The sequence below is a fragment of the Notolepis coatsorum genome, assembly GCF_963971535.1.
Source record: "Notolepis coatsorum genome assembly, contig: SCAFFOLD_664, whole genome shotgun sequence".
Lineage (NCBI taxonomy): Eukaryota > Metazoa > Chordata > Actinopteri > Aulopiformes > Paralepididae > Notolepis > Notolepis coatsorum.
The window spans coordinates 83,900-108,215 of record NW_028169710.1 but is presented as its reverse complement, the minus strand read 5'-3'; the positions used below and the strand labels follow the sequence as shown (position 1 = coordinate 108,215).

The window sequence follows — 24,316 nt, the reverse complement described above, 5'->3', positions numbered from 1 at the left end:
TGGGCGTTCTCCATCTGCGCAGCCTGAGGGCTCTCCACATCCCCGGCAGGGTGAATGTGGGTACAGGTGTGATGTCGCGGGGCGGTCCTCACCCTGACGAGTGGGGATTACGTCCGGACATAGTCGGGCAGGTCTGGGACCGATGCCGTGGCCGCCTGGGATTCTTCCGCCATACATCTGATAGGTCAGTTGTTGGAGCGGGTACGTTGGGAGCGCAGGACCTTGATCCTGATTGCGCCGGACCGAGGCGCAGCTGTGTGGTTCCCGGTCCTGATCCAGCTCTTGGCAGCCCCGCCGTGGCCTGTTCCTTGGTCATCGCGGGCCCTCTCTCAAGCGTACGGGTCTCTGTGGCAGTTCCCTGTGCTGGGCCAGCCGCTGATGGTTTGGCTGGTGAGAGGGTGAGTCTGGAGAGGATGGACCCTTCTGTGGTCGACACCATCCGGAACGCGCATGCTCCCTCCACTATCGCGGTTTACGCGGGTAGGTGGCGTATTTTCCAAGAGTGGTGTAAGGTGGGGGGCTGGGACCCGGTGTCCTGCCCCCTGGACGCTGTCCTTACCTTCCTTCAGTCTATTTTTGATAGACTGTCGGCTTCGACGGTGAGGGTATATGCTGCGGCTATATCCTCTTGTCATGAGGGGTTTGAGGGCGTTACGTTGTTCAGCCACCCTCTTGTGAAGCGTTTCCTGCTTGGCGCTCGGCGCCTTAAGCCGGTGAAACGTTCTCTGTCTCCGAGTTGGGACCTTCAATTGGTCCTCGGCCGGTTGTCCGAGGCCCCGGTTGAGCCTCTTGAGCAGGCGTCTTTGGAACAGCTGTCTTTCTATTCGTGTCAATAGCGGTGCGACTCTGAGGCCTAATCCGGTCTTCGTGCCAAAGAATATCCGGAGCTCTTTTCGCTCCAGGGATATTGTGGTTCAGGCGTTTCATCCGCCTCCTCACGCTGGTGAGTTAGAGGCGAGCCTTCACCTGTCATGTCCAGTCCGGGCTTTGGGGGTTTACCTCAGCCGGACTCAGGACCTCAGGGCTACTGATCAGCTCTTTGTTTGTTACGGTGGCTCTCGCGCTGGTAAGGCACTGTCCAAACAGCGCCTGTCGCATTGGTTGTGCGAGGGCATTGCCCTTTGCTACACGTTGGCTGGGCTGGTCCCCCCTGGGGGTGTCAGGGCGCACTCCACTCGTGGAGTGGCAGCCTCTGCCGCCTTGTTAGGGGGGGCCTTGGTGGAGGACATCTGTGCTGCGGCCTCCTGGTCCTCCTCGGGTCCCTTCGTTAGGTTTTACCTCATGGACATGACTGGGGGTTCTGGCTCCCAGGCGGTTCTGAGGTCTGGGACCTCCCCTGCGTCCCGCCCTTCGGTGGGTTAGCAGGGCTTGTGTGGGTGTGTGCCACGAGGTGTTGTGTCACACGTGGTCCCGCCTGTGCTGTGCGTTTTTAGGGGTTTTAGTTCCCTCTTTTTTGCACTTGGGTGGAGTTGACTGCCGCCCCCTCTTTGCTAGGAAGGGGGGGTGATGGGACTCCCCTCCCCCCGTGGTGGTAGGGCTTGCGGGTCCTCAGGGGGTACATTTGTCTGGCCTCGCGTCCGCTCTGCCCCATATCTCAATATGGCGAAGAGCGGGACGCGATTGCCAGTACGAGTATATAACGATAGGTTATGTATATATAACCTAGTTATATGAGTACTGGCTGAGCGTCCCACTCTTAGCGCGCCCTGAGGTCCCTTGAGGGGTTTATTTCCTGATGGAAAACTTTTCCCGAGGAAGGGCGAGTATGACCACGCCTGGTGACTTATAGGAGGTCACTGGGGCGGGGCCTGGTCAAGTCCAAGGGTGCTTTGTTTTCGTTCATGTAGTACAATAGGTACTGGAGATGAGGTATATCTCAATATGGCGAAGAGCGGGACGCTCAGCCAGTACTCATATAACTCGTTCAACATAATGATGCGTTCCTTACATCTCCACGGCTTCATAATATCAGCATCCAAATCATCCATCAGACTTATAGCTGTTCTATTTCACTGCCAGGTTCCAACAAACTGTCTTCTTTAACTCCCAGCAGTACATCCAATAAAGTGATCAAGTGATCAACATCCGGAGTTTCCACATCAATTTCAATGTCCATCTGATTCAAAACTTGTGTAGTAACACGGAAGAGCTAAACCAATCAGAGAGGGTCTTCGCTGTACGTGGGCTAGCCAATCAGAGAGCGTCTTCGCAAACTGCGACTACGAAAAAAAATCACGCATTCGTGCCTGCTTGCCTGAACTTATATATGCGCAAATAGAAACATGTATAGTATACCGACCTGGCCTGCTTCGGAGTTCAGTGGTCTGACTGCGGGCACAAACAAACAAAAAATTTATAAAAAAAAGCATTTGCCAGTCTGCCAGGCCACTGGGAAAACTCCCGCTGCTCCCGATGGCCAGTCCGCTAGTGATGCCACATCAATGTGGAACGCGCTACCCACAGCCGTAAAATAATGTGATTCCCTACCCACCTTCAAAACCGCCCTCAAATAGCACCTACGGGAGGCTGCAATTCTAAACTGCCCCATGTAAATGTCCAAACCCCCCTGCCACCCACCCACCCAACAAAAAAAAAAGCATATAATATTTTAATGAAGAGGACAATTTAGTTCCCTAATGGTAAGAGTGTTACGAGGGGGTGGCGAGGGAAGGAGAGGAGAACCCAATATGCGGAATGGAAGGAGGAACGGAGACGGTAGTTGCTCTTCTCAAACGTTGTGTTCCTTTATTGTAGAACACGAGAGCGATAATCATCAGTCATCAGACCAAAATACTAAAGTAAAGAAACTGAATAATAAACCAAACAAAAAGACGGCGTGAAATCCGACTAAGCATGTTACTAAGCAAAACAATAGTGAAAGGCGCAGCCGAGCTGTCACGGAGGAAAACGAACTGGGTACACGAAAATCAAAGGGCACAAAACGGAATACTAACAAACACTTACTTTGACTCAAAACAACCAACGGGCAAGGACGACGTAGACAGAGACACGACAGGATAGAGGGGTAACGGAGGTAATGACGCCACAAGGAAGGGAGGACAGACCAAACTTAAATACACAGACTGATTATAATGAACAACACCTGGCAAAAGCCAGGCCAAAACACAGAATCAGAAAAACACCAAACTAGACACAAAAAGTATAACCAAATACAACAACCAGACAAGAGGACGACATCACACAAGGGAAGGGAAAGCCAACGAAAAATTCAAAGGGTCAATCAATCAATCAATCAATCAGTTCTTCATTTCCGTAGCTGTGTAAACACCTGTATGAGACCATGGAAATTAATGTCAGGTTGAGGCACTGTGCTCAAATTATTTGTAGGCTATGCATGATGCATTTATAATCAGTAGCTTAGGCTACATAGTAGGCTGGTGACAGCCTGTTCTAGTCTAGCAGGTGCTGGTGTAATAGGTTTAATTATGTCATGTGTTTCACATAGGGTTACTATTACTTAAATATGAAGTGGACAGGACTAACATGTATAGCCGTATATCTAGGCAAAAAAGGTCATGGATGACCGAAATCAACATTAGTCTACCTGGAGACTCCCCTTAACAATTGTGTGTATTGAGCCGTACTGTATTGTACCCATTCTGCAATCTGTTAATACAATTTTCATTCAATCAATCACTGTGCAGATTGATTGATTGAATGAAAATTTTATTATTAACAGATTGCAGAATGGATACAATACAGTACGGCTCAATACACACAATTGTTAAGGGGATGCAGACCAGAGAAAGACTTTAGTCTTCTTTACATCAGGGTCCGCCATTTTCAATTTATAATGAATTGTAAGTAAGGGTGCAACTTGCTCCGTGCAATCCATTATTTTGTGCTATCAGACCATGACACATTCCAGTTCACCTAAACTAGTGACCTGGGTAAATGAAAGACTGTTTTAGATGTTTGTATATATTTTGTTATATTATTGCAAATGGAAAGATTTATGAATGTGTTTACTTTTTATTTGATGTCTTTCCACTTAGGCTTTGCCAAAGAAACACAAAGAACACAAAGAAACCACAAAGAAAAATGTGACCCGCCACGAGAATGTACTGACAGGCACTAAATCAAATCAAATCAAATCAAATTTATTTATAGGGCCCGACAACACACGTTAATGTCCCCATGGGCCGTACAGGTCTTCTTTAACTAACGTTACAAGTCATTCTGCATTCTAATGTGCTGTCGTGACCTGAGAGATTATATAAAAGGATGGTGGATGAGAGACACAGCACCAGATATTTGAAGCAGGGAGTTGAGTTTCAGGCACCATGTCTTCTTCTACACTGGTGTTCTTAATCCAGCTACTGGCCTCATTGGCGTCTGCAAGTCATTACACTGGCGGCTCCGTGACCTTCAACACCAAAAGAATAAATGATGGAACATTTAGGGTGAGAGATTCAACTTAATAATATTAACAATATTACAATAATAATAATAATAATAAATAGCATAGTCAAGTCGAGTTTTCCTTTATTAATCCCTTTGGGGAAATTCAAGTGTAATTGCAGCATGGAGAGGGGTACAGGTAGGTAGGATTATTATAATAATAATAATAATAATAATAATAATAATAATAATAATAATAATAATAATAATAATAATAATAATAATAATAATAATAATAATAATAATAATAATAATAATAATAATAATAATAATAATAATAATAATAATAATAATAATAATAATAAAATATAGAACAAAGTGCAAAGTAATAATGATAATAGTGATAATGTTGCACCCTTAAAACAGAAGCTAAAAACTTTTTTTGTATAAAGAAAATTTACAAAGAATGCTTGGTATGGAATTAATGTTTTGGACGGCATCATATAAGATAAGATATTCCTTTATTGATCCCCTTGGGGAAATTCAGGCATCATAGCAGCATGGGGGGGAGGGGGGGGGGTACAGGTAGTAAAACAACACAGTATACAGGTAGTAAAAGACAACACAGGCAGTGTAAACAATTTGATCAATATGGTCAATATAATTTACTATCTGACTAGCTGAGGAATATTCACATTATTCACAGTGTCACATAAGGTGCAGTATGCATGAGGTAGTGTTATAATTTACTATATACTGAGTATACATTAATCAAAGTACCAGGGTAGTCTACTTTGTCCCCCTTGGGTTCCTATAAGTCCCAGGTCAATGTCTGGTAGCAGTCGCTGTCGCTGCCCCCTGTTGTGGGGCCTGGAGGCTGCTAGTCGCTGCCCACTGTTGTGGAGCCTGATGGCCGCTGGTATGAAGGACTGTCCGAGGCGGTTAGTTGAGTGTCGGGGGGGAATGAGTCTGTGGCTGAACGAGCTTCTCATCTATGACTATATGAAAGGGTGACATAGAGTTGCAGGGAGAGAGGATATCTTTGCTGAGGTGTGGGATCACTTTTTAGAAGCTAACTGAACGGCCTGGAGCCGAATGAAAGCTCTGTTTCTGTAATATCAATGATCACTGTGAGAAATAGGATCTGATCTGATGGTACCTGTGTTTTATTTGTATTGTGTACATGTATATATATTCTATGTCTGGTTGGTGTGATTATGGCTTAGCCAATTGTTATGTCATACTCTCACATATAAGTAGAGCTGCCGCGGTATTGATTATTTCCTTACCGCACAAATTTGCAAAATATTTCCTACCGCATGCACACAAAAAATTAAAAAAAAAAGTTTGAATGCATTTTTTTTTTTAGTAGTAGTCTACTCTTTATAGCATATAGCCTGCCTCTAGTCTAAATGTCTATTTTTAGAGGATGACTTTGCAGCATGAATATTGTTTGGGATTCGGCAAGCACGCATTAGTTATTGAAAGTGAAACACGGATTCGAAGTTTACCCTCTGGTCGTGCGCCGTTCACTCGGTGTCGCGGGCAGGGGTGGTTACCCCTAACCCCCCCGACCCTTTCTTATTATTATTACTATAAAGTTACTACTCTATAATAAAGGCATTCGTTTTGTGGCATTAACATTATATAGTTATACGTTCAATAACATCAGCGTATTTACCGGACAATAGCAAGGCAAGCAATACTCTATTCATATCTCAGTTCCTTTCTTTGCTCAGAGCGTGCCGAGTTGTCCCATTCTGCGGTCTGTTAATAAAGTTTTCAATCAGACAAGTGTATAGAACGAAGGGCTTTTATTATAACATTCGTTGCAGACAGTAAAATCATTATGTCTCGTTTAGTACTCCTTAGGAGCGATCGTAGTCCAATCCGGCGGAGAGTTAAAGCTAACGTTATTAGCCGTGTTGTGATGATCTGACATTCAGGAAGTAAAAACCTAATACTCGCTTGCCGATTGGTGGTAACACACTGCATGACGCTACAACGTGTGACGCGACTCTCTTCTGACCAATCAGTGGTCTGCAATGTTTCACGTGACTTTTCTGGTACCCAATAGGGTCGCTTGGAACCTCGAGAGAGGAGTAGGGTATATCTGCAGAGCCGCAAGCCCAACGAGAGGAGGATAATTTATTATTATTATTATAAAAAACAGCGGTGACGCGGTATTCAGCCTACTCTGCGGTGGCCGTGATGTAACAGCGATACCGCGGTAATGCGGTAATCGCGGCAGCTCTACATATAAGCACACACACTCTATACACATAGCTGATACATACATAGTTGAGACACACATACTCTCATACACATAGCTGATACATACATATTTGAGGCACACATACTCATATACACATATCTGAGACACACCCACATATCTGAGACATACATACACATATATATTCACATACACATCTGAATCACACACACTCGCATACACATATCTGAGATATACACACATCTGAGGCATACATGTACACATCTGAGACACAGGCACGTGCACACATAGAGGCCAAGGGGTGCTTGAGCACCTGCCTTTTTGAGCCTCATTAAAAAAGTGCCCTTTTTGAAAAAAAATATAAATATATATATATATATATTTTTTTTTATCGTTACGCATATAGACTGCCCTTCCAACTGAAAAATGTCAGGATAGAATCAAAATATTAGGTAAAGAGAGAGAGATGCCCCATATTCCATTGCAGTTTGCACGGCCTCCTCACCGTGCCTCTCCGCGGACCTATATATTTTATGCATAGCGTGGGTGGTGATGATGATGATGATAGAAACCGCTGTGGCGCATAGAGTTGAATGCTGGTATTACACTCATTGAGGGACACGAAGAAGTCAAGTCCGATGGGATTTGGGAATCTCAAATACAAATCGGGATTGGAATAAAAAATGCATTTATATTAAACAATACAGAATATACAGCACTTCTTGGGGTCTGTAGGGTAAGCACTTATTCCCTCCCCCCTGAACATTTATGGAAATATATGGGCCTTTTAAGTCAGTGATAAAAGTGTCTTTCAAGGATAAGTGAGCTCCTGCACTGCTTATTATAGTTCAATATTCAATATTTGATCACCAAAACCCCCCAAAAAGCATAAAAAGGGGGCCCCCCGCCCGAAAAGGGCCCTTAAAAATCGTGCTTGCGTGCTATGCTCGCTCGGTTAATATATACACACAAGTGTAGTGCCCTTTTCAGCCTTTGAGCACCTGCCCCTCTAAAGTCCTGTGCACGTCCCTGCTGAGACATACACACATAAATATCTGAGACACATACTTACATACACATCTGAGACACACACACACTCACATACACATACCGGAGACCTACACAATCTGAGACACACATACTGTACACATATCTGAGACACGCACATACTATAGACGCACATACACATATCTGAGATATACACGCGCATACACTCACATACATATATGAGACGCACTCACATACACATTTGAGACACACACACTCACATACATATCTGAGACACATACTCACGACACATACACATATCTGAGACACACTTTCACACACTTACATGTCTCTGAGACACATTCTCTCACATGCACCGTGGAGAATGATAGCATCTTGTTAGAAGTGCAGCATATGCTTACATTACAGATGGAGGTTGACTTCATGTAAGCAAGAGGTGATTTTTTTCTTCTTTGCCGTATATACGAGTGTATATATGTATATAACATTACTTTTTGTAATAATTTTTTTTATTTATATGTCTGTTTTTGGTATGTCTGTGGTTAAATAATTTGTTCGTTTTGTATGTTTATAAATAAAGAAAAAAAAGAATAAAAAAAAAATACAAATCGTTAAATTGTTTGATGGTACGTTAAAGGTTTAAAATGACTGGGCGCTCCAGTAGCACACCACATAGCGCGCTGAGTCGCGAAGCGGTCTCCCCGGGTTCGATTCCCCGACCCGGTGGCCATATGCCGCATGTCTCCCCCTCTTCTCTTCCCGTGTCACCCTCTCTCCTCTGTCGGTCCTGCGTTGACCGAAAATGCTATAAATAAAATATTAAAAAAATATATATATATATATTGAAATTACTGTACGATTTGTGCAAACATATCAAAAAATAAATAAATAAAAAAAAAGTGCTTTGTTCTGTTACAAAGCATATTTAGCTTCTAGCCACTTTTCAGTCGACTGCTGTGGGTCTCGCTGCCACAGCGCTGCACACACACCTGCTTCAGAACTATTCAAGAGACAACGCTCCTCTTGGTGTTTATTAGTCAGATAGTCCTAACAGTTCACCAGCCGTTATGTGCTCCAGTCATTGTGGTGACAGATGGCACAAATGTGGTGACAGTGGCTCAGGAGGTAGAACGGTCGTCTGGTAATCAGAAGGTTCCCGGGTTCGACTCCCGGCTCCTCCCGGGAACTGTGTTGAAGTGTCCTTGAGCAAGACACTTAATCCCTAACTGCTCCCGATGAGCAGGTCGGCATCCTGCATGATGGTCGCCTCCGCCGTCTGTGTGTGAATGTGTGAGTGAATGTGTGAGTGAATGGGTGAGTGAATGTGTGAGTGAATGGGTGAATGTGAGGCATAAGTTGTAAAGCGCTTTGGATAAAAGCTGTTATATAAATGCAGTCCATTTGCCAATTGGCAGCAGTCCATGCCCACGGTTGTGGACAATACAGATTCTACTTTTAAGTTTCCTAGTTGGAATTTGTACTTTGAGTGCGGTTCCATTGTATTCTTCCTAGTAGGAGGTTGGACTTTTCTGCAGTTGGAGCCAACTGGTAATGCAATGTAACAAATGTTGGTCCTCCAAGTGCACTCCAACAATATGTAACAGCAGGAACCCTTCTCTATTCACTTACACAATGTCAGGAAACTCCTATTACATTATTATACATTCACATAATGATCTTGTTCCACAGGTGGATATTCGCTTCAGGTGGGCCTTTGGTCGTTCCTGTAGTACCCCCTCCTACTCTTGTTCCCTTGGCAACTGTGGGTCTATAGTCAGGGATCAAAACGGAAGAATCGACGGCATCACTGGACAATATTCGTCGTGTGAATTAGGGAGAGTCGTGACAAGAGTTGTTCAAACTAACAGTCCTTTTGAACTGAGGTGGGTTATTTCACTCAGATGATGGAATTATAAGACTAGTTATGATGTGATGATGTTTACTTATGGAATGTGACTGTTTTCTTCTGTTTCAACACACCAGCTATAGAAGCTGTTGTTGGATCACCACGGTTAACAATGTTGAAAACCAGAGACTACTGACACACGTGGATTTGGGAACAAGATCTGATACTGGGGAACCAAACAGATCTCCAGATATCGCCATTCTGCCTTTCTTACGGTAATGGAATTCATTTCTCAGAGTATTTCTTCATACTGAAACCTTTTGCCTTGGGTCATCATTTCAAATACCATACTAACCTGAAATAAGAAAATGCCATTTTTTGGAATACATAGAATACAAGGTAACCATTTGATTAGAAATGACACATCCCATTCACAAATGTTTTGTGGCAGCCATCTTGTATCCCTCTTAAAAATAATTGCTTAAAGGGGAATGCCACCCATTTAAGAATGTATATACTGTGTCCTTCCTGTGCCCAAGAACAGTTGAGTCAGTATTTGTGAACATGCACCACTCTTCCCAAGGCTAGAAATCAGATAGAGAACCCTCTAACTGGTGATGTCACAGAATGTAAAATCTGACAATGAAATGCAAATTTGGTTTATATTCTAGCATTGCTGATTTCTAGCTTCAGGAGAGAGTGGTGGTGCCTGTTCACAAATACTGACTGAACTGAACAGTCATTTCCACATTGTTTTTCTAGAATTCTGACATGCATAAATGCTTATCATGATAAGGCACTTGGGGTAGTGTGTCATGCTCCACAAACACAGGGGTGCGTTGGTCACGGGTCTGTGAGCAGAAGCACGCGCGTGCACACATGCAGGAATGCACTGCACTCGACTGATGCGCCAACTCGCCAAGTACCCACCTGGCTACTTTGCATAACAATAGCTCAGGTCGTCAGGTGTGTTAATACATCCTCAGATACATTCACACAACTTGTGAATGAAATGTGTTACATTCCATTCCTATAGGCAATTAGGCATTGTCTTTATTCTGTGCGCACCCGAGGGAACATTTATGCGCATGCACGTGGCGTCATTAAAACACAGTGCAACCAGGTATGAAATCACCAACGCACCACTGCACATACAGAGTTGGTTGCTTTTTCCAACCTTCTGATTTTATTCTTGTCTGTAAGTGACTCTTGGACTTCTATTCAGGTGACTAACTGTTACCTTCTGCTTGTGTTAACAAATGTATTCAGAGTTCGTCAGAATTGCCCAAGATTATACAACCTGATGGCCTTTGACCCGGATGGGGACCAGGTCTTGTGCAGATATGGAACTGCCAGAGGAACAGAGTGTAGCAGGTGCAGCCTACCCTCAGGATTTCACATTAATCAGGTTGGTTAGCAAATCAATATTTTCAGTGCCGTATCAAATACTTTCTTTTATTTTTTTTTGCTTCAACCAACTGCAGTATCTAACCTTTTTTAGGGCTCTTGCACATTACACTATAACCACACCGTGACACCTGGTGTCTATGGATTTGAGATGGTGGTGGAGGACTTCCCAACACATAACATCTCCCTGGCCTACACAAATGGTTCTTCATCTGTCAGGTCTCCACTGAATACATCTACTACCACAACTAGGCCGACTGCCTCCTCTCCTCCCCTCAGTAAACTTCCTTTGCAGTTCTCTCTCCTTGGTAAGTCATCCTCTCCTGCTGTGCTTTGCATGGCATTTTATACACAGTGTAATGATTGATAAATAGAAAGATACAATGTCTTGGTAAAGCTCAGGTAGTGATTTTATGATGAGTTGAAAATGGGGGACCCTGATGTAAACAAGATGAAGGTCTTTCTCTGGGCTGCATCCCCTTAATAACAATTGTGTGTATTGAGCCGTACTGTATTGTACCCATTCTGCAATCTGTTAATACAATTTTCAATCAATCAATAGTATACTGTATTTTGGAGCAGTTAGATACAATTATATGGTAGATTATCTGGTAAAGATAATGGACCTCATGCTCGAATGGACTTACGAGAAAGTTATGAACACATTTCTTCGATTTTGGCATGATTGAACAGTTTCATTACGGAGATTCTGTTAGGGATTGTGTTGGCAGAGGACCCAAACGCAAACAGAGACGAGGGAGAGGTAGATGTAGATTGTCGAATATGAGCACTGCTCCTTTAATTCGAGACACTTGGAAAATGAAAAGCAAGGTGAGAGCAAGTCTCCAAAAATTTACAAAACAAATGACACGTCACAAGACGGTGCTGTAAATACTCACAGGAGAGACACTTGAAAAATAAAGAAAGCCAAAACAAACAGTAACGACACTAAACTGAGAAACTATAAAATAAACGAAAACAAAATACAGCAAAGCTGGAGAGGCACACGGTGCAAAAACATTACCAGGTGAGAGAGCCAGGATACACAGGGAGACAAGAACTAATCCGCAAACGGCAGGAACTGACCAAGGGGAACAAGGCAGGAAAAACGCAATGAAGCCACCGGGAGACAAGGGGTACACAGGCATAAATACACAGGCTGATTAACACAAGGGGGTATTTGGTAACAAGACACACCTGAGAGGGAAGGTAGGACTAACCACAGGGGAATAAACCATACTAGAACACAATACAACACAGGGCCGAAATACAAATACCACACTGACCACCACAAGACTAAGGCAGGGGAAACAATGCAAACAACAGAATAACAGGCAAGGACACTAAGGAGGTAAAATACTGAATAATCACAAAACATACTGGGGACAAAACACTAAAGACAATAATCAAGCTATACCAGACAAGAGAAAACAAGGGGCAAGAGGTACACAGGGATAGACAGCAGGATGGTGAGAACACTCAGAAAGACAGACAGTTTGAGCAGAATTCTACAGACATCCTTGGAATTCAATAATTATAATAATAATAAATACGACAGGATTTGTATCATTAACAATTATGTTTTGCATTATAGTCATGACTCAACGAGGTATTGTGAAATAAATAAATAAGAATTCAACCAAATCTCACGGATATAGCTATAGTGGAATAGACTAATAGTCCATATACCGTCTTGTTCTTTATTGTTGGTTTTATTTATGTATTACATTGCTTAGTTTGCACATCGTAGGAGCCAGTGAACAAACATGCCACTGCTCATCTTACTGTTCACACAAATGACAATAGACACAAAGGATAAGTTCAACAAATTCTATATAAATCTATAGCTTATGCAGGTGGCTTGGTGAGGATGCATAAGGAGCACTCCTGGCACACACACATACTGTATACGTGTTTACTCACATTTCTGTTTACTAAATCCAGATTTAACTCTGCCATTGGAAAGACGAGATTAGGCCCGATTCATAGATGTATGACTTGGCCACAATAAGGTCATTTATAGGCCTGATATTTTATATTCTATATTCATATTTCAATGGCCATGTGTCCGGATGGCAAAATTCTGTACTGTATCTACAAAACCTCCTGTAAATCATCATTTGCTTTGATATTTTGTACACTTGATCTCAAGAAGGTGCTGAATGAGCTCAGTGGCAATTCTGGTCAATGTTAGCATAGTGTTATTCACTGTGAAAGATGGAAAAAAAGTATAATAATAATAATTGATATTCTCCTTTGGTTCATTACAATTTACTCAAGCATAGTAACATACACAATATATGTGACACTGGGAATACATTCCCTGAGGTTTATAGATGTCCCTAGATACCAAAAACATGCAAATGAACCTTGTAGAAGTGGAGAAATCTTCCATTTACCTAGGTATGTACTTTTAGGCAAATTTTCTGAAAATATGGCTAGGGCTTAAACAGGCTAGTTCAAGTTTCTTTAATAGTTGTCATACAGAAGTACAGAATACTTTTATACAAAATGCTTCTTACTGTTGCGCTCCAGAGACTGTGCAAGACAAGATAAGTATGAAATAAAATAACATAGTAAAATTAGAAGTAAAAAAAATTAGGTCACAGTGTTCAGTTTAGACATATGTACAATGTTCGATGCAGAATAGACGTAGTTACCATACAATATACAATACTGTGCAGTGTACTAATATACAATACTATATAGTGCAAGGCAGAAATGGAGAAATGGGACGAGGTGCAATTTAGGTACAATTCACAGTAGGTGTACGAGTTGTAGTGCAAATCCTTTATCAATAAATATAAAGTGTAAGTGTGTTTGTGTGATCTAAAGTGTGGAGAGTGGGTGCTGCAGTGTGTTGTTTGTTTGAGTGAGTGTGTGCGTGTGGGTGTGTGTGCTGTGTGCATTTGATGGTTGTTGCATAGTGATTATTGTTCGTTTAGCAGCCTGATGGCCTGGGGATAGAAGCTTCTTCTGAGTCTTTCTGTGCTCGCCTTAAGACTCCGGTATCGCTTGCCTGACCGCAGCAGTTCAAAGAGGCAGTTGTTCGGGTGGCTCGAGTCCTTAATAATTCTCTTAGCCTTCCCCTTGCACCGCTTGTTGTAAATGTTCTGGAGGGTGGGAAGCCCCCCTCCAATTGTGCGTTCGGCTGAACGTGTCACTCTTTGTAGTCTGCTACGGTCTTGTGCAGTGCTATTCCCAAACCAGGAGGTGATGTTGCCGGTCAGGATGCTCTCTATTGTACATGAGTAGAAGTTCCTAAGGATCTTCTGACTGACTTGGAACTTCCTTAGGCGCCTGAGGAAGTAGAGGCGTTGTCGTGCCTTCTTCACAACACTGTCAATGTGTGTGGTCCATGTCAAGTCCTCGGATATGTGGGCTCCGAGGTACTTGAAACTGTTCACTCTCTCAACCGGTGCCCCGTCGATGCTGAGGGGGCTGTAGTCTTTGACCCCCGACCTCCTGAAGTCCACAATCATCTCTTTTGTTTTGCTGACGTTCAGGGAGAGGCAGTTCTCCTGACACCACTGTGACAGGTTCTCTACCTCTTCCAGGTAGGCCCTTTCGTCGTTGGCAGAGATCAGGCCCACCACTACTGTGTCATCAGCAAATTTGATGATGGTGTTGTTGTTCCGCTGTGCTACGCAGTCATGTGTGTACAGGGAGTAGAGGAGGGGGCTCAGAACACAGCCCTGGGGGGCCCCTATGTTGAGCGTGATGGATGAGGAGGTGCAGTTGCCGGCTCTTACCACCTGGGGTCTGCCCGTCAGGAAGTCCAAGACCCACTGGCAGAGGTCATAGTTCAAGCCCAGGTCCCTGAGCTTGGCTATGAGTTTGGAGGGGACTATGGTATTGAATGCTGAGCTGTAGTCGATGAACAGCATTCTCACATAGTTCCCCTGCCTCTTGTCCAGGTGTGATGCTGCTGTGTGCAGCACATGGGCTATGGCGTCCTCCGTGGACCTGTTGGGGCGATATGCAAATTGCAGAGGGTCCAGGTTGATGGGGAGGGAGGAACAGATGTAGCCCTTCACTAGCTTCTCAAAGCACTTCATGGCTATGGAGGTGAGGGCTACAGGGCGGTAATCGTTGAGGCAAGCGGGCGTAGATTTTTTGGGTACAGGGATGATGGTGGACTTCTTCAGACAGGTGGGGATGACAGCCTGTTCCAAGGACAGGTTGAAGATGTCAGTGAATACCGGGGCCAGTTGGTCGGCACAGACTTTTAGGACGCGGCCGGGGATGCCGTCCGGTCCTGCTGCCTTCCTGATATTCACTTTTTTAAAGATCCGTCTCACCTCATGCTCTGTTACCCTGAACACTGAGTCTCCATCAGCAGACCCCCCCCCCCCATTGCCGTGGTTTGTAGGCTGGTGTTGTTATTCACAGCCTCAAACCTCGCATAGAAGGAATTGAGATCATTTGCTAAGGAGATGTCACTGTTCAGTTTGAGGGGGGTGCCTTTGTAGTCTGTCATTGTTCTGAGGCCCTGCCACATGCCTCTAGAGTCAGCCTGTTCAAACTGAAGTTCAACTTTATCCCTGTAACGCCGTTTTGCCTCTATTACTGCTCTCCTGACGTTGTATCTTGCCATCTTGTGTTCTTCCATGTTGCCTGTCACCAGCCCGGTGTTGTATGCTGATGTGCGCACTTTCAGAGCCTCACGGACGGATTTGTCTACCCAGGGCTTTTGATTTGGGTAGATTTTAATTTTGGTGGAGGGGATTGTTTCTTCTACCAGAGTACAGACATAGTCAATCACCGTTTCGGTGTATTCGTTAATATTGGCTGTGTTATCACGGAATACACTCCAGTCTGTGCATCCAAGTGCAGCTTGGAGTGACTCCTCTGACGTCACGGCCCAACGCTTAACCTCTCGCGAGATCACCGGCGTTCGCTTGAGACTTTGTTTGTACTTTGGCAAAAGAAATATGGCGGCGTGATCGCTTTTACCGAATGGACTAAGAGCCTGTGACTTGTACCCATTCTTAAATTGCGAGTATACATGGTCTAATATGTTCTCGCCTCTGGTGGGACAGGTCACATGCTGATAGAAATTCGGCAACACCTTTTTAAGACGCGCGCTGTTGAAATCACCCAGAACCAAAATGGCAGCGTCAACATTAGCTGTCTGGAGTTTGTTTACCTCGTCGTGAAGTTTTGAAAGTGCGACCCCAGTGTTCGCGTGTGGTGGAATGTACACTCCGATGAGGATGATGGACGTTAACTCTCTTGGGAGGAAGAAGGGTCGACATTTTATCGTGATAAACTCCAGGTCTGGGGAGCAGTGGTTAGACAGTTCCTTTGTGTTGCCTATATCGCACCACTCCTTGTTTATCATGAAGGCAATGCCGCCTCCTTTCTTCTTTAGTGACTCTTCTGCCGTCCGGTCCTTGCAGAGAACGAAGAAGTGGTCTGCCGGTTCTATTGCGTGATTCGGGACATCTGGACTCAGCCAAGTTTCTGTGAAACAGAGGACGTTACAATCCCGAATGTCCCTCTGGAATTGGATCCGTGCTCTAATGTCGTCCAGTTTATTTCCTATCGATTGCACATTGGCCAACAATATGCTGGGCAATGTGGTTCTGTGTCGTTTGGACCTCAGTCTGTTTCGGACCCCGGCTCTCTTTCCACGTCTTCGCGGCGGCTTCTCCTGGTCTTGGCCATGGCCATAACAAAGGATCTCGGCGGGCCATTTCTGCTGTTCAGCGATCCGATCCAGAGAGCAATCCAATCGGTAAGTTTTCCTTAATCCAATGTCAATGATTGACTGACGGTCATACACATATAATGCACTAACAGTTGGTGCAAATAAAACTCCTAATACTATAAAAATTAACAAAAGAAAGCACAGTCTCGACGGAGCGATCAGAAAGGCAGCCATCAGTGCAGCGCCAGTTCACGCTACTGGTTATATGCAGGGAAGCATGTATCTTGGTGTTTACATTTATCTCCATTTGAATTGCAGTGGATTCAGCTGCTCCATCTTGCGTTGATGGAGTATATTTTCCCAAGTTCCTGCACCCAACACCCAGAAATGGGGAGCGACTCCATGCTGAAGTCAACCAGGAGGTGGAGATAAGAGTCAAAGCACAAGCTACAAACGCAATGTAAGGGAAATAGGGAGGTGTAGTGGTTACGTTATTGCTGTTTCCGGCCGGTCCACCATCTTAAAAACGCAATGTAATTCCCACATTGACCATTTCTAAATCGTCTCGTTTAAAACAAATAAAGCATTACTATTTGCATGGTGTACCTTTCTGTGCGTATTCATCCACAATCTAAGGATAAGGATAAAGGTATCTTTTATTAATCCCTCACGGGGAAATTCCAGTGACATACACATACAGCTCATCGTCTCATTAACAACATCATATCACAATCATTACATTTTTACAGTAACAATGGCACACCATAAATTCAAACAGGCATGTACATTTGTTGACACATGTCGACTACAGAATGCCTGAGACACCATATGCGATTGTCGGCTGCAGCAACACCGGGATGTTGTTGCGCCAGGCGGGAGGGAGGGAGGGAGGAGAGATTGTCCAGAAACCACAGTTGCAGCAACGGGAGGGGCAGGGATTTATGACACTAACTACAATGCCGTCAGCTGGGGGATAGGACTTTGGTGATGAGACAGTCTTAGGCTCCCCCCCTCCAGCACGCGTACTAGTTGGCTGCCGTCACCATCACGTGGGATAGGCGCCGGGCGTACACGCGGGAAGGGGGATTGGGTATAGGGATTGGGGGTGGGCGGGGCCGCTTGCCACTCTTATCTGCCAGAGGGCCTTCGACTCCAGCAGCTCCCTGGTTCGACCTTGGTCCAGGAATTTGTTTTGGCTGAACTGGCAACATTTCTCCCAGCCACGTCACTTTAAATTTGATTTGAGTAGAGTGAAATATAACTCTATTGATTTGAGTGGAGTGAGTTTTAACAACTCCGTCCAAATGACTGAATGCATTAGTCCAAGTGTCCAAGTGTCTTAATCAGTTCATTTTGGTAGGTCCGCGGTAAACAGATCCAAAATCTTCTTATTGCAGTCCAAAAGCGTCGATAATCCAAAAATGACCACGTCTTCAAGTTGGTAGCCCGATTATGATGTCCCAAGAGGCAGAGAGGGTTAGCCTTATTCTGCTTCTTGACGAAAATAAGCAATCCACTGATTAGATCCATTTCGAGTTGATTTGAGTATAGTCCGGCAACCGGCACGAAGCACAGAGCTTCATGGAGCAGTAGAGGCGGCAGTAGGAATGGCCTTGAGGAGCCTGGGGAGAGGAAAGAAATGCGACTGTCTCTGGGAAGGGCTGGGAAGGAAGGATCTCATCTATAGCTCAACATGAAAATATTCGCAATTAATCGTAAAAAAATTTCTTTTTCACCACTTTTTCAAGCTATTTTTAGTCCTATTTTAGCTCTTTTTTTATCCCTGTGTACTTGTCCATCTTGTTTTTAACAACTAATAAGTGTATGTTATGTATGTTATGTATAAACTGTTTTTTAATTGCTGTTTTTAAATTGCTGTTATGCTGTTAATGCTGTAAAGGACATCTGAATCTCCCCTCGGGGATAAATAAAGGTTTTCAATTCAATTCAATTCAATTCAATGTAGGCTGGTGTTGGCAAATATCTGCATTTAGAAAGCCAGATATACAAAAAAGTCAGTGATTATAATAAAATCGGGACGTGTTTTTTTCATCTTTGTCTACAGAGTATATGATGTCCTCATCAGTGGACCTCTTAACATCACCAAGCACAGGACCACACATGATGAGTATGTTATCAGATGGACTCCTGTTCAAGAGGACCTGGGAGACCATTTCTCCATTTGCTTTGTCGCTCAGTCAGTAACTGGGTGAGCATTATATTTATTTTCTTCCAAGAAAGATGCAGCATCCCCACATTTTAGAAGTGTGTGTGAGAGAGTCTAAACTGTGTGAGTCGTTGGCAAACTGATTCTCCAGCTTGGGGTTGTACTGTGACCTGGCAGTGATGATGACACAGTTGAACTTACGTTTGGTTTGGTGATATTCATCCCCAGGGCCGGACTGGGGAAATAATTCATACCGGGAGATATAGCGCAAAATATAGCCCCAGTCAAGCCACTTTTTAAGCGGGGGGTCCCCCACCAGGACATTTTTAGTTACAAAGACTTAATTTCCTGCATTCTGGTGAATTTTAGTGCATGTGAATCACAAACTAATGAGCCAACAATTGCTTAGTACTATGTACTGTTATGAAACTCAAATAAAACTGTTGTGGCACTAGCAATGCTACTCTCTCCACCTTCAAAAAGAAAAAAGCAAGAGCACAACATATTTTTCTATTTACTATTATAATACAGTTAACCCTCTCCACCTATTCAAATACCATATTCATACCATTGAGCAAGAGCACAATACCATATTCAGTTTACTGATGCACTACCCATCAATTGTTAAATAGCCCTTTACACAAACATTAAATAACAGACCTTTCATTACAATACTATAATAACAGTAGCCACTGCCAGAATAGTGACACATGTATCGCACAACGAAGACAGAAGATTGCATTGTCTCAATCATTTTAACTATAAAATGAGCTCAAAGTATGAGCTCACTGACTGAAATTTCCAACAAAAAGCATCAATTGTCAAATAATATTGATCACATTAACTAGATAGATGTTTTTGAGGAAATTAGAAAGGGAACAACAACTTAACCCTTGTGTCTGATCAGATTCTTATTTTTTGATAACTTGTAGCCAATATATGTGGCAACGGTGTGTAATCTTTGAATTATTATTATTTTACTCTTTCTTTCATAAATTGTTTATTCAACTTCAGCCCGATCATAACCACCACATATTGTTTTTTGTAATGTCAGATTTAACAACTCCTTTCAGAAAAGTGGGAGTATTTCATTTTTAATCTGAAGTTGAATAAAATATTTATGGAAAAGAAAGTGGGAAATTATTTTAACATATAATCTTTTTATGGCGTTTTTCAATTTAGTCCCCCTTTAGTTTTCAGACACAAGGTGTTGTGAAGGATCAGATTAAACTGAATATGTATATTTATTTATATATATTTAATTGTATTTGTATATCGTTTGATATCCCCTGTATATTCCTTGTACAATATGCATTGAATATCCCCGTTTCTACTAAACAGCCCATAATAGTTTCATTCTACCATTGGACGAGAACCTGGCGCCAGGTTGCCATACCCCTAGGTCCAAGTTCAATCGTGCCGCCTAACATGTCGAGGCAAACCCCCGGTTCCGCGCAGTAATATGTCGGGCGAAATACGTGTGGTACTATTTGTTCATAGCGTATATGGCGCTCGTAAAGTAGAACTTTCTTTTAGTCCAGTTCTTTACCCTCCAACAGAGTGACAGACGCAAAAGCCTCCCCACGAAGCACGTGCGGTGTAGTAGGGCCTACTTGGCCCAGAATAGGCATTGAGATATCGTGTAGATTAATAGTTGAATGGTCATAGTTTGGCACCATACCGTCGAGTTGGACGTATTCTATTAAGCTAATAATAGTCTATTTATGTATGGTGCATCGTTCGGTTCGAGTTCTACAGTTATCAGTACCCCCATCGTTCCTGACGTTATCTGGACGCTTATCCAGGCTGGTCAGACCCCTAGTGGTGATTGCATCCGAGGAGCTCCGGGTCAAGAGCGACTGGACCTGTATATTGGATTACTCTACCCGACGACGGCGAGCCTTCCACGGCTCTTGGATTATGCTTTGTGTGCTTTGATTATTCCATGGATAAAGGGTTGGAATTACCCCCCGGAGAGGACTCCAGGTGAGGCGGCGCTCTACACGTGAGGTCGCACCACGTCTCTCCGTTGTGGACCGGCAGATACCGTTCCACAGAGGGTCCAGCTGTATTCGTCTGCTGCCCGAGGTTCTGTGGGCACTGTGTCTAAGACTTTGGATTCTCCCAAGACACCGTCGGCCAGATGGGATACCGCCAGCGGCTTCTCTAACCCCCCCCTCCTACTGTCTTACAACCAGCGGGACCCCCCCCCCCCCTTAGTGTATCCAGCTATAATCATTTAAGTACCATCGCTATCGTTTCCTAAATATTCCAGGTTGTATACTTACTCCCTGCGCAACCAGAGATTGGACATTCAATGTTGATTTACCTACGAATACTCATTTGCCATAAAAGTGCATATTCAATATTTCAAATCATAAATGTAATTAAGTGAATGTTGTATACACCCTTTGCTGTATTAAATATTCGATTTGGTACATTTGTGTTGGTTCGTTTCATCAGGTGGGAAAGTGTTCATCATACTTATATCTTGTACTGGGTGGCCAGAAGTTAAAGTACATGAGGTAGTGGTATTAAATATCATATCTAACAATACAGTCAGGGAATTGTACCCCTCAGCTACAATTGGTCCTTCGAGCCGGATGGTAACTAGTGTAATATTAATATAGTGTTATTAATATCGAAATGGCCTATGATGAACACTCCACGAAACGATCCTCCTAACCTAGAACGCCCGCGGCGCAGACGACAGACGCCTCAGTACTTAGAGGCTTACACTGTCAGTCAACTACCTAGCCTTCGACAAACGGTAAACGTGGTAAAAGTAGAAAGTAAAATGATGTCTGACCTTAACGACCAGGTTTCCCCGACCACAGAGGCCCTAGTAGGTCCTAATGTAACTGACCAAGCCCACGGTGGGGACCAGGAGGGAATTGACATGCCTTTACCCCCCGCCACTACTAAAGAAGTAGTCCCCGACACGCCCCGGGAGGAAGACAACCCTACAGAGAGAGAACTCTGCACGGAAGAAAAAGAGGAGAGTGCCGAGGAACTAGAGCTCCAGGACTCCCCAACGAGTACCCCCAGGAGCGGTTCACGCAGGAGCGGCTCACCTCCACTACCGCCTTCCCCCAGCGAAGCGGAGAGGATACTACAACAGGCATTCCTCGTCAGCCTGACAGCCTCTACCGAACGCGATCGGCTCCAAGCACAGACGCTTAGCGAGCGCGAACGTCTCCAAGCCCAGGCGACCAGCGAGCGCGAACACCTCCAAGCACAGCAACGGAGCGAAGAACAGCGCACAAGTCTGGAGATGAGACGCTTCCAGATGGAAGAGAATATGGCAAGAGACCGGGCCGACGCCCAGCGCGCCGCTGCCGGTGCCCAAAGAGAAACAGAGCGCGCCGCCGCCGACGCCCAGCGCGCCGCTGCCGGTGCCCAAAGAGACGCAGAGCGCGACAGACTACAAGCGCAACTAATAGAGCAGCTGATCAAAAGGACAACTCCCTCTCCCTCCGCCAGGGGCTCAAGGAACTCGTCGAGACAGCAGTCAAGAGCAGCGTCACCGCAACGAGCAAGCGACCCTGAACTTGACCAACAGACAGAGTCTAGACCCCCCGCAGACCCCCTTCCCATACCGGTCCAAGCGAGACCCAGCTACAAGGAAGGAGCGGCCTACACTGCGGAGAAGCTAAATAAACGATTACAAGATCTGGAAGATTTGATAGAAGAAGAAGAGGGAGAAGAGGAGAACCAAGCCCGACGACAGCACAGTACTCCACCGGACCAGGAGGTCCCATACAGTCCAGGCTATACCCCCGCGGCGCTGCGCTACAGACCCCCGACTCTATTTACGGGTGAGCACGACGCACGACCAGCCCCGAGGAACAGTACCTGGACCAGCGGGCCATGGTACCCTGCCAGTACCAGCCCACAGCGAGGCGCAAGAGGGGACTCGCCCAGGAGGTCTCTCCCCCAACGCTCGCCGATGTATCCGCCATCCACGGCGTCATACAACGCCACGCCGTCATTCCCAGACTTCGCCTATGAGAGTCGAGCACAGTACACGGAGCTCCGGATGTGCTTAGAGACAATGATGGTGGATGTCGCTGATGAACGCCACAAGTATGCGATATTATTGAAGCACCTGAAAGTACCGCGAGCGCACAATATAGCGCTAGCCTATGCTACCTCCTCGACCCCATACACAGCGGCCCTTGCAGCGCTGGATCAAAGATATGGACGTATATGGGATTACGTAATCCAGGAGATAAGGCATATTGACCGCCTACCCCCAGCCACAGACAATCGCTCACTAGACGACCTGTCAATCAAAGTGCAGTCCCTGGTGGGGATGCTGGGAGCTCAACAGGAGAAGGGCAGGCATGAGCTGTACGCCAACTCTAACGTTGAGAGGATTTTGGAGAAGCTGCCACCCGCAAGACAGGAGCGCTTTCGGCGGCAGAGGGACTACCGAGATCCCGACGGCCCCGAGCCATCCCTCCTTGATCTGGCCGACTTCCTGGCGAGAGAGGTCAGCAGCTTACGACTGGACACCTTCGGGCGGAGCACGCCAAGCTCCAGAGAGGGACCCAGGAGAATAAGTGATGGAAAAAGATCGGTGACTGTCATGCACCAATCAGAGTCAGTACCGAGCAGTAAGAGTCACAGCACCCCCTCGAGAAAGGAGAAGTGGAAGATAGCGTGTCCCTACTGTGAGAAAGAACACTGGCTGTCACAATGTGACTCATTCACAAAGATGAATGCAGAAGAAGTGAGCCAATGGATAAAGTCCAACCGGCGCTGTTATCGATGTGCGCGGCCCCACATGGCAGCCGAATGCCGCCTAAAGAAAAGGTGCAGCCGGTGCGATGGAGCCCATCTAGATATACTACACGATAGTAACGGAAGACGGCCTATACCTGCACCACGGAGCGGCACCAAGGCAAGTGTCATGTACATTGACCCCGCCAGCAGCAACGGAGCTCAAGTGCTCTTAAAGGTAGTCCGTGTGACATTGAGCTACCAGGATAAAGTCATGGACACTTACGCCGTCCTTGATGACGGGTCAGAGAAGACCCTTCTGCTCGCCTCCGCTGCGACTCAACTGGGACTGCGGGGGAGCAAGAACGAAATGACGATTCGGACAATAAGAAGAGATTTAAAGACGATAAAGGGCGAGAATGTCTCCTTCACTATCGCAGCCAACGGGCAGCCAGAGCGACGGTACGAGATCACAAATGCTTTCACCAGCCAAGAAATAGGACTCTCGCAGTACACCTACCCTGTCACCAAGTTGATGGATAAATATGTGCACCTGCGCCAATTACCTATCCCGCTCATAGACGGCGCTACCCCGACCCTGTTGATAGGCTCCGACCATGCAGAACTCATAGTCCCGATTGACCGGGTCCATACAGGTCCCCGAGGCTGTCCTGCAGCAGTCGAGACCCGCCTAGGATGGACATTACAAGGCCCCCTCGCTAAATCTCTCAACCGAACCGCAGCCACTAGCTGCTTCCACTCCAGAACGACAGAAGAAGACACCACTCTCCTGCAGCATGTCGAGAGGCTATGGACCCTAGAGACAATGCCCTTTAAGAACGAAAAGAAAGACATTCGCTCTAAAGAAGACATTTACGCCATCCACCTACTCGAGCAGGGGACAAAGAGAGTCAC

At 45.1% G+C, this 24,316-nt stretch overlaps 1 long non-coding RNA gene across 1 annotated transcript; it reads left to right on the top strand.

The window, feature by feature from the left end:
* Positions 1-9,596: 9,596 nt before the first annotated feature.
* Positions 9,597-18,683, top strand: LOC311248677. The gene is made up of 5 exons (XR_014620971.1): positions 9,597-9,724; positions 10,719-10,857; positions 10,951-11,164; positions 16,828-16,969; positions 18,575-18,683. It is a non-coding gene; the product is annotated as an uncharacterized lncRNA (long non-coding RNA).
* The last annotated feature ends 5,633 nt before the right edge of the window (positions 18,684-24,316 follow it).